This window comes from Aedes aegypti, chromosome 2 (assembly GCF_002204515.2).
Source record: "Aedes aegypti strain LVP_AGWG chromosome 2, AaegL5.0 Primary Assembly, whole genome shotgun sequence".
NCBI lineage: Eukaryota > Metazoa > Arthropoda > Insecta > Diptera > Culicidae > Aedes > Aedes aegypti.
The window spans coordinates 259,819,455-259,831,477 of NC_035108.1; positions in this window are offsets into that span (position 1 = coordinate 259,819,455).

Genomic DNA, 12,023 nt, shown 5'->3' on the forward strand with positions numbered 1-12,023 from the left:
AGAACGGCGTTGAAATTATTGATCGGTTGAATGTCGTTCCATACATTAGAAACGGCAAGCTAATTATATTAAATGACATATCTAAGACGAATTTTGGACAAAATATTGCTATTAATAAACTAACATATATGCGTTCAACAGAGTAGCATCAGTGTTTGACTTTCATCTTGTTGTACATTCAATCCACCGTACTTTCACGGAAATACTCACTCAAAGACTTGTTTGACTCTTGTTACTTGTTTTGATATTACATATCTACTAAGTTACTAGCCATCATTGGGCTTACATATCTTATTCTATAGGGTTTTGTTCTACTTCGTCGTAAGCCCTACTATTCGTCGTATCAAACTTTAATTGTTCCACTACGGCGGATATTCAAACTGACCTGCAACATAGATTCATTATCCAAGTGTAATTTTGTGAAAACTGTTATGGTTTGTACACTTGTATACCAAAAATGCAATAAAACTACTGTATTTCGGTAAATAACTTCAGTTCAATTATCCACTTTGCACTTTTTCACCGAAATCGCATGGACGAACACGATTTGAGAGAAATGCTTAGCGATCAACTGAGCCACACCACTTTCCAACACAAATTTCTTCCCGCCCCCGTGGGTGCCTTTCTTCGCCGGGCACTTATTTTCACTATGGAAAACCTTCGTACTTCTTCACTGAAGGATTTCATTTCAATCACACGCCGTAAAACTTCCATAAATCACCAAATTTTACGAAATTTCCCCAACCGCCGCGAATAATTGAGAATGTAAACAAAGTTCAATCCGTCTTACTGAGAAAAAAAAGCTTGTGCGCATCAATGTGTGCTCGACGCTCGACCAAGGGGGTGGTCACTCTACGCAGTGTGCCTTGCGCAGCTATGGCACATTTCGGTGCATTGACTGGCGCACTTTTCCATAATGGGTTGCTATAAAAATTACAGTGAACTGAAATTTGAACCTCAGCAACCATTGAGTTTTCTGAGTTGTTTGCTATTTGTCAAACATGGATTTCAAGAAATTTTCACGTTGGCCTCGGTTTCAGAAGGAATATTTTAACATTGTTGAATATGTTGATTTCACATTTATATTTGTTTTATTTCAGAACAAATCCGTGAAGTGGCACTAAACCAGCAGAGCTGATTGAACCGAATTCAAGGCGATGGAATTGGCTATGTCCCATATCTTATAATAAAATTGATAATTAATAAGAGGTGAATTAAAGATATGAAAAAGCGTTAGTGTGGCCTTTTTATCAGCTCATAGGAAATTCCAAAGATGAGGAAATGGATAAAATGTAGGGGAATCTGAAAAAAAGAGCCAATGCCACTAATTTCACAAACTGTTCAGCGAAGAATCTTCTTATTACATTGCAATGCTTTCATCGTAATTTCTCTCAATTCTCCGCAACCCTTTCCCTCCAACCATGCCCCTGTACATAATCTACTATAGAGGCCAAACACAATGATAGCGAAACGGAAACGAAACAAACATTAACTATAAAATGCTTGTAGAATTAATGTTAGTTTATTTCCATTCGATGAGAGTTCAGTCGAGATGGTGTGATCTATTTGGTTCGAACCGGATCCATTTCCGTTGTCGTTCCGCGTATATTCAGTTTGGGCCTTAATCGCAGTTCCCGTTTGTCTTGGAATCCGTGTGGGTTGTTTCCTACACGCAGAAGAAAGAAAATTGTAAAAAGATTAAATGTTATACTAAAACTATATTTAGTCTATTCACTCATTGGGATGCATTTTAGCGCAAAAATCTTCGCTAGTATAAACTGGTTTTATATCGGCGAAAGTATTTTCCTAAATTATTATTGGTAATGCATAAAGCTGCATAATTCTATGAAATAAATAAAATTAGCCATTTTTGTTTGTTTTGAAAAAAAAGAGAATAATAGTAAAAACTAATGAACATTTTATCTTTATTTAACATTTTTATGAAACTGTTTGCTGCTTGCCTAGGAAAACGTATTTTAGCCGTTGTTCCGGTATTCTTCACCGCTGTAGCGCTGCAATTGTGATCCTTTGTAGCAACTGCTCCTGCTTAATCTTCTTCGCTTCTTATGACCACCGGAATCAAACACCTCAACGAAATTCACTGCAAAACAGTGGTATAATGATATTTGAACACAATACATTTTGCAATCAGTCAGCTTACCGTCATATTCATCATCGCTTCTGGTGAAAACTTCTCTTGGGAGCAAATCCTTCCGGAAGCGATCTCGGAGGAAAGTTGAATAGCTGACGATATGGGAGTGCCCATTATCCTGGAACCTTTCTCACATTTCTGGTTTTCTGCCTTGATTCTAGCTTGGAACCCATTTAACAGATGTACAGCCACGATGACCACTCGAGTACCCGGTGATAACTTGAGGAAATTTTTAGAAATTTTTAGAGGATTTCTAGGAAAACGCGGAGAGATCCAGCGCGATGGCGTGGATAACTTACGATCAACGAACAAGTTTGATTTCACAAGTCTCAAGAGTAGCAAGAGACAGTGCATATACCCGGCAAAATATAAGTCGCGGAAATGCATGACTTAGTATAAAATAGAATAGCTGAATGCTTATTTCACAATCTTCAGAATGCATAAAAGAGGATTATATTACGAATATAATAATTACCACGCTAATTAGTATTTTCGTATTTAACCGTGTAAACCTTTCCATTGAAGCCACATATTCACGACTTGGCATACCCTTATGATTCCTCTGCGGTAATGTAAAACCGCCCCATAAAAAGCACTTCCTGACAGCGAAGTAATGACAAATTCATATCATCTCAAAATTGTAAAACGAGAGGCAAACGAAAAAAATACCATTTTCAATGCTTGCTGAGATTGTTTTTCCATAATTTCAGTTCATTGAATTTTGTGGCTTGTTATATTATAGCACGTTCGGCACGCTTGGCGCACTATGGCGCTTTGAAGGCGCTGCTGTGCCGATTGAAGTGCGTAGAGTGACCACCCCCTTGCGCTCGACGTAAAAATACGGTTCCTTTGATTGTGTTGTTTTCGCTGTACTGTGAGCAAATGCCATAATTGTACGGTCAAAATGAATAGTGTTCATATGTTCGGGCGGAATTTTGATGACGAACAATTAATTTTAAAGGAAATTAGTATATTTCATCATGCTGAAGGAATGGAGGGAGATGCCCGAAGATCTATATATTCTAGTAAAACATTTTATTATAGCGTTGATATGTTGTGTTTTAACCACTCAATACACACAGTGAGCCGTAAGTTGTGAGACGAATCTGGAAACTGATTGCGACGGAGTTGAAAACGATACGACGGATTGAGAATACGGTAAGATGCATTTTCTTTGCATTATTTCCAAAAAGAGATCAAGATTTATCAAAATGTTATTGTACAATGCTAAAACCGTTTTGAGAAAGAATTGTTTGGCATCGGTTTGTATCAGCATCATTCACTGCAATACTGGAAAAATTGCAGTTCTCACTGATCAATGCTTAATACGGTGGATACTAGCACATCACCCTAGATACATTTTCGACCGCCAGTCGCGCATGCATGTGAACATCACTTTTATTAGGAACCAATTTGTGACCACTAGTCGCGATAGCAAGTGTACACCACCATTACTTAGAGCAAATATACGACCACCAGTCGAGCTTACAGCATCAATAATACTTGCTAGGAACAAGTATACGACCACCAGTCGAGTTAACAACATCAATAGCAGTTACTATGAACAAGTATGCGACCACCAGTCGCGGTAGCAAGTGTACACCACCATTGCATAGAACAAATATACGACCACCAGTCAAGCTTACAACATCAATAATTCTTGCTAGGAACAAGTATACGACCACCAGTCGAGTTAACAACATCAATAGCAGTTACTATGAACAAGTATGCGACCACCAGTCGCGGTAGCAAGTGTACACCACCATTGCATAGAACAAATATACGACCACCAGTCGAGCTTACGACATCAATAATACTTGCTAGGAACAAGCATACGACCACCAGTCGAGTTAACAACATCAATAGCAGTTACTATGAACAAGTATGCGACCACCAGTCGCGGTAGTTAGTATACACCACCATTGCTTAGAACAAATATGCGACCACCAGTCGCGCTAGCAATATCAATAACATTGATTGCTAGGAACAAGTATGCGACCACCACATATTCATTGCAACCATCTGTCGCGTTAAAGACAACCAAATACCAAACCAAATGCAACCACCAATCGCGGCAATAATATTTTTTTAATTACAACCACCAGTCACGTTAAGGACATTTTTTTTGCAGTGCATAAACCAATTGTGTTAAGGGCATTTTTTCCATAGCAACCACCAGTCGCGTTAAGGATATTTTTTTCAAACATGTTATTATTTTTTTTAACATGGCATTTATTTAGAAATAATAATGAATTAAGTAGATTTAAATAGTTTGGATCTCACCGGTTATCGACACAAAATTCACAAATTTCACCGATTCAGTATGCTTCACACTTAACTTGTTCGTTAAACATTACGGGATACACAATGTACTGAAGCAAATAGGAAAGAAAACAATCATGTGCATTATTGGTCAAATTTGACCAAAACATCGATAATACTGAATCGATTAAAATTCATTCGTCCTTTGTATCAATTTTATTTAAATCGATTCGATTTCTTCACTCGTAAGCAAATTTACAAGAACAACGACTCAAAATAAGATCAAATCCCTTGTATTAGGATTTCATGTTGTTTCAACATCAAAAAATCGATTAATTGGAACGAAAAATCTTCTTTTGGAACACCAATTTAAAATTGCCCATGGTTTGGAATATTTGCACAAACATTCATTTTTCACTCTATTTTATTTTATTGAAATTATTTTGTTTTTATTTGAAAGCAGGAGAGATAAGATATATCATCACAGAAGAAACGATGAAATGCTCACATACAACCAAAGCGAAGTTTTATTATTATTTATATAGAAATTTGCACAGTTGATAAATGTTACGGGAGTTTTTTTTTCGATTGAAATTACTAATTGATAAGTTATACAAATTGATTAATATTCATGAAAACCACTAATAACTTTAACACTTCACTTCTCTTTTGCAAAATCACATTATTTTACAAATTATACTTAATTATACGATATTTTATACACGTTTTGTACGGATATGTTCAATTGATTTCTGCAAAAAATAGTTCAGTACCTAACGTTATTCTTTTTCCGTTCAACCTATGCAGAAAATAGGTCCTTGATAAAAGCAGAATGCGCACTTCATAACTTAGATGAATCAGCTCGAAATGATCATAATCTTTGAATCGGAAAAAATAGATGAAACACTTTCTATTACATTCAAATATTTCCATCGAAGCAATCTGTTTGAATTCAAATGCAAAACAAAATATTCACTTCAAAGCCTGCATCAGGTCCGTCCGACTCGGGCTCAGATTGGGTACCACTTCTAGTACTGCATTTGGTCCCTCGGTAGTACAAAAGGTACCCAAACTTGACAGATCGCAGTACACTTTTCACGGCATTCTAGATTACCTTATGAGCCATAAAGTTTTGGGCCAGTTGCATGGAGGACATGGAGGTCTTTAATGTGTCTTTGCCTGCATCGCGCAACTCAAATAGTTGAGGTGATGCTGGTGTTCAATAAGAGCAACAACAAGAACAGAGAGAAACATTGCTGCTTCAGCGAGTAGTGAAGCGGCTAATGCATATTAATGTCATATTTCCTCTTCAATCAGTTTTCTATTATTCATAGAAAATACTACATTGCTGTTTACTTACAGATGCCTTTTTATCAGATTCAAACTTCACTCCACAATCGCTCTGAATACATATTTTCACACGCGGTTTAAGAAGCACTCGACACAAACACATTTCCTAGTGGACACTCCCGCTTACTATCGAATCTAGGCTCTCCAGGAAAAACGAAAATTTATTTAAAATTCTGGCAGGATCGCCAAATGTGAAGCTCAGTATCGTTGTTGGCAAGCGGGAGCACCACGAAGAACCTTGCATTCCATTCTGACATTACTATAGGAGTGAGGCGTCGAAGTTGTGCCATGCCTACTAGATCGTTTGATGTCCGATCCGATGTTACATTCTCGTAGTTCTTTCAACAGGCTTTTGATTGTCAACCATCATAACAGGGTTGTAAGACAAGATCTATGACAATGTTCATTCAGTACCACACAGTAAGTATAAGTTATGGACATAGTGGTTCCCTATTTCGCCATACGTGATAACTTCAATGTCTTAAAATTTTGAAAACTTTTGTGTGTTGCAGTAGATAGATTAAAGATATAACTTGATGTTAAAACATTCAAAAATATTTAAAATATTAAAGTTATCAAAATTTTACATATGGCCAAATAGGGAACCACTATGGCCATAACTGGTACACTTTCCCTAACACGAAAAATAAATTTTGTACCGGTTAATATATGTTAATAAGCAACTATAACAAATAAAAAATCGATATTTCAATATAACACTGTAAATAAGTAATAAAATAATTGACAGTTAGCACCCAAAAAATAATATCGACACTGAACAATTTAAAATATGCAAAGAAAAAAATCCAATTAAAACTAAAATTCAGCAATTCAAAACTCAAATAGAAAAACAAAAATCAGCACTACAACAATAAAAAAAAATGCCAATAAAAACTGTAAAAACCGATTGCTTTATAAATAAACCTGATGGCTTTCCACATGAAATTCTCGCGTAAGTTTTTAAAAGGCCCAATGTATCTAAGAATGAGAGATTCTCTCCTTTCTTGCTCTCTTTTTATTATAACAGTGCATCGCTAAAGCTTTTGAGAAGTTCTTCACTGTTGATCGAAAGAAAATGTCCTTGGCTAGCGCTTCATACAAAAAAAACGTTACAAAAGAGTCTAATGTGGCTGTTATTGATTGAAATAAAATAAAACTCAATATTTTTGAAAAGTAACGCGAGATTTCATCTGCATTTTTTTAATACTGTTGTGCTTATTTTTTATTTTTTCCTTGAAAAATATTTTATTTTCTATTTATTGTTGCCGTTTTTGTGATTTTTTCCTTCATATTGCTAATATAATGCATTTCTGGAATTTTAATTGATAATTTATAATTAATTATACGAATTATTGTATTGTTTTATTTTTTGGATGAACTTGTGATGGTTATCCTTTTTCTAGGACATAATAATATTTTTCCCAATTTTGAACGAGACCCGTCCACGCGACGCTGGTCGTGAAGAATGGGGCGATATTTATTTTACGATTGTTTCTACAAGTGGCTTTCAGGTAATCTGGGATGCGGGTAGGAAGCCTTGGAGTCAGAACGCAACCAACAACGCTCCAGGCCGGATACTGTGCCGAAGATGTTGAGTCAGTTCAACCGAAACGAGAGCAACGCGACCTGGGCTGAATTAATTAGTCATACTGGGTGATGACTGCAGGCGGGTTTTCGTAATTACATTCGGAGGAAAGTTTAGTGGGTCAGTCGTGTGCAGCTTTTTTGTAGTCTGGCGTGGGCTTAGAACTGAAGATAAAATAATGCGTAGATATAGGATGTTCTGCGCGGCAGATTTAGCAAAAAATTTGTATGAGTTGTACTCGTTTCAGGTACATTAACATGCGTGTATAGTTTGAAATGCTGTGATGTTTTTTATCACTTAAGTATTTCATGAATACACCATCATATATGTATCTCTATATCTTTAGTTACCCTATAATGTATGCTAACACCTTAAAAGCCATTGGTAAACGATTATATAGCTTGTTGTTGTTGAACATTCATTAATTTCATTTCATTTATTGAATAAACATCTAAATGTATTACACTGAATCAACAATTTCACGCCACAATACTCGGTCGGTTCGTAGCCGCATTTCTCCATCCTCGGTTGTGCCCCACGCTTGCCAAATCGCTGCGCACTTGATCCGCTCACCTAGCTCGCTGCCCTCTACGCCTTCTTATACATGCCCTGCCAATCGTATCCTTCCAGCTTTGACTACCTTCTAGCTCGGAACTTCTCAACCACCTCGAAAGTGTCTCCGTCTCTCGTGCGTGACACTACTCCACCACTCCACCTACTAGCATGTACCTTGTCTTTGATGCTTTAACCACCAGTACAAATTTTTCTGCTTCGCGTTTCAGGCGGCTGGACAGGTCTGTAATCTTTTCCAATGTTTTGCCAAAACTACAGTGAAAATGTGAGTAGAATCCGTCAGCTCTATTGCACTGAACGAGCTAAAGGTGTGACCTCCCTCCCCACCGTAACGCTTTTTGTATAGATTTTTTAAAAATTTTGTATGTGTTGTAACGCTTGTGCCTGCCCCCCCTTTCGAGCGTTACGTTATTTGTGGACGCCGCCTAAGAGCAAAACTAACGCCTTTAAATAACTCAACCCAGATGTATAAAACATTTTTCGTGGCAATAAAAGATTGCAACGATTTTTGTCTAAAATTAATAATAAAATGATTCGACATTTGTTCCAAAGTTTCATGATTGGATATTCTATGTAACTAGTTAGTAATATATCAGGGAGGAAGCTTCAGAATCATTTTCAAAATTTTATTTTGAATTCTTTGCAGATCTTTCTTCCTGGTATTACAACAGCTAGTCCATATTGGTACAGCATACAACATGGCTGGCCTGAAAATTTGTATGGGTATCAAGCTTGTTCTTTAGATAAAGTTTTGATTTTCTATGAATAAGGGGATAGAGACATTTTACATATATGTTACATTTGGCTTGAATGCCCTCAATGTGATTTATGAAAGTTAAATTCTTATCTACAGTCACCTCTCCACATCTCGATATCGAAGGGACCATCGAGATAGGGAGAGATCGAGACAAAGAACAAATTTGGGATGAATACTAGATTGATAAACACTCCGTTGCCTAGAAAATAATACACAAACAGACGTCATTTTGCGCTCCTAATTTGTCAGTGTAATGTCTAGTGTTGATGAGATTTGTCGTGTATAGTTCGTAAATAATGTGTAAAAAGAAAAGAAAACGTTTGTTGATGGTTTGAGTAAGATCTTACGAACGCAGCCAACACTGCTCCACCCTATAGAAGGACGAAAGTAGTGCTGCTAGTCTCCACCAGGGCTGAGATAAACCACACGAATGGGCGGCAATGGGGGTGGCGAAACGGGTGGCCATGATGAGGCGGATCATCGATGACGTAGGTGGACATGGGTCAACGGCCAAAGGTTCAAGGTCAATGTTCACCAGTAAGACACTATGTAAGTCTGGTGATCTTCAACGAGAACATTCGCGCTTTACAGCAATTTCATAAAGTTCAAGTAGTGAAAATCTTAAGAGGAAAGATAGTTCAAAAGGAAGAAGAGGGGAAGTGAGTGAGAAACTGGACATCCAGGACCTCGCGGTTTTTGTTTGAAAACGCCATTGCGGTTTGATTAATTACCACCGTAACTTACCTGCGTTGACCCTAGGCGGTTAATTAAGGAGTGAGTCCGTGAAGACCTGTACCCCAGAACGACAACCGAGTGTGCTTGGAAACTCAGGCTTTCCAGTGAATCCACGGATCACTGAAGCCTTGAGTCCGTCACCACACTCGAGGGGCGCACGGGTCAGGTAGGAGGTCCCGAGAGGCTGACGAAGGATAATAAAGGAGAAGGAAGCAGTCAGCCGCCCTCTGGCCTGGATAGCAGAAGTTGTTCCAGTGGTCGGCAAAGGAGTGGAGAAGATGCTGTAGTGCCCGGGGCCCCGAAGAAGTGATGAAATTGGAAGTTATGAGTAGAATATGAAAGTGGGAGGCGTCGTCCGGTGTTGAGAACGGACGCAAATATAGAAAAGGGAAAGTCAGGAGTAAAAGAAGTAGGACGTCAAGAAAGTGAAAATACAAGTGTACACGAAACCATGAAATAGAGGGAGTTTTACTTGAGCCAATCTGTAAGTGTTTTTTTTTTTTTGCGGAGTGTCACGAGCGTAGCGCCGACCCTGAGGCTTGGAGACGGGGGTCTCATCTAGGCTGGGAATAACACAGCCAGCAAGTTACAACAGGTATATCTGTTTGATGAAACTTCAGGATATGAGTAGGATCATTGCATAAAAATAAATCAAGTTGAGACGACCCATTTCTATGGTAAAAAGTAGGCTAATTCCTATAATCATAAAACCATGGGAAGATAATATTCCTTATAGCCTTACTGTTTTAGGTGCATTGATGCTTAGCAAATTAGTATTGAAGTTACCTAAAAGATAAATACCATTATACAGTGTTGTTAACGACAGAGCAGAGTGATTATGTTCTCTGATCAATCGAATTCCAGTGGATTATAAAAGACACTGAACAATCGTTTATGATTTTGTTTAATATTGATTTCCCATATAATAAATTCAGAATATATTAACCCATTTATAAACGACTCAAGAACATTGCAATTTTATCTGTTTTTAAAGTACCGTAAAACGGGGTAACTTTGATAGTTTTTTGCAAAGAAAACTTGAATATTTATGCATGCTGTTTAAAAGAATTACAATATATTATATTTTTAAAACAAGTACTAGCACCCTAGCTAGCAGTTGATAGATTGCCGAAAGATTTATTTTGTATGGGTATATAATATTTATGCTTATGGTTTTCATGAGCTGTCCGGAATTCGAATCAAAGTGTCCAAAATATGAGGCAAAAGTAAGGAAGCGTCCGAAACAAGAGTCATGAAAAGTCCACACATTTCTATTTATTTAAAATTATTCATGCTGCAAAATCAAAATCTTCATCCACCATTCGAAAGTTAAGTGGCTCAATAACGTGAAGGAATCAACAGAATTATTTGTTCTATATGCTTTTTGATAAGTAATACTTCACTGAGGCCCCAGATAACCAATATGTACGTATAAAGGAATCAGCTGGAGGCTTTGCACGTGCAACATTTCACTTATAAGATGTCGCGAAAATGAATAATATCATACAATGCGAGTGTATAAATTTTCTACCGAACTAACCTGTGATATGCGATTCAACTTATGATAACAAATGTTGATTTGACAGCTGCTACGGATTGATTTGACTTACTTTGTACGAGTGTACGGGGTGAAACAAAATCTACAATTGGACCGCGTTTTATGCGAGAAAACTCATCAATCTGAAGATTTTATCCACCGTGTTTTGCGAGTTTGATGTAATTTTTATGAATAAACGAGTTATTACGTGAACTTTGATGCGACTTCTGGTTGTCTGGGGCTTTAAATGTCCGTAACGTTAATCGAAACGGTATATGGACCCCTAAAAAACGACATGTTTTTTTATTATCTCTGCATTAGTATCATGCCAAACATAAAATTCATTTCTTATATATAGGTGTACTGTGTTAGACAACACAATCATCCTAATTTGGTAAAACAAAATGAAGCTTGTTTTAGTTTTTCGGTAGTTGTCAAAATTAAGCTTTTATTAACATTTGGTTAAGGTGATTATAGAACGAAGCTACACCTCAAATTTTCAATTAAAGCACAAGACTTGAGAACCAAACAGCGCTTCGTGTTGAAAATTGGTCACCACCAGCAAGCAAGCAATTTGATTGGTTTTTAACGCGAACTGTTGTCAGATTCTCCAGTCTTGTGGTCTTGGAAATTCAAAGTTTGGCTTCGTTTTATAATCACCTTAACAACATATTACATTTCATTCATTACATTTCAGATTTTTACAGATAAGTTGATTTCACCTGCTTGTACGAGAGAAAAAAAAGTTTTCAATTTTCTTAACATAACCTAAATATATCACGCATTAATCGTGGCAATAGAAATTTTTTTTTTGCCTAAAATTATTAATTATTTGATTTGACATTTGTTCCATTGGTACTAACATACCAGGAAGAATCATTTTCAATATTTTATTTTGAATCCTCTGCAGGGCTTTCTTCCTGACTGGCCTGAAAATTTGATTAAAGATCAAAAGCTTGTTCTTAAGACAAAGTTTTGATTTTCTATTAATACGGAGATAAAGACATATTACATATTTGTTACGTTTAAAAACGACTTGTTAATGTTAAGTATTGTTCGATCTTAATCCATG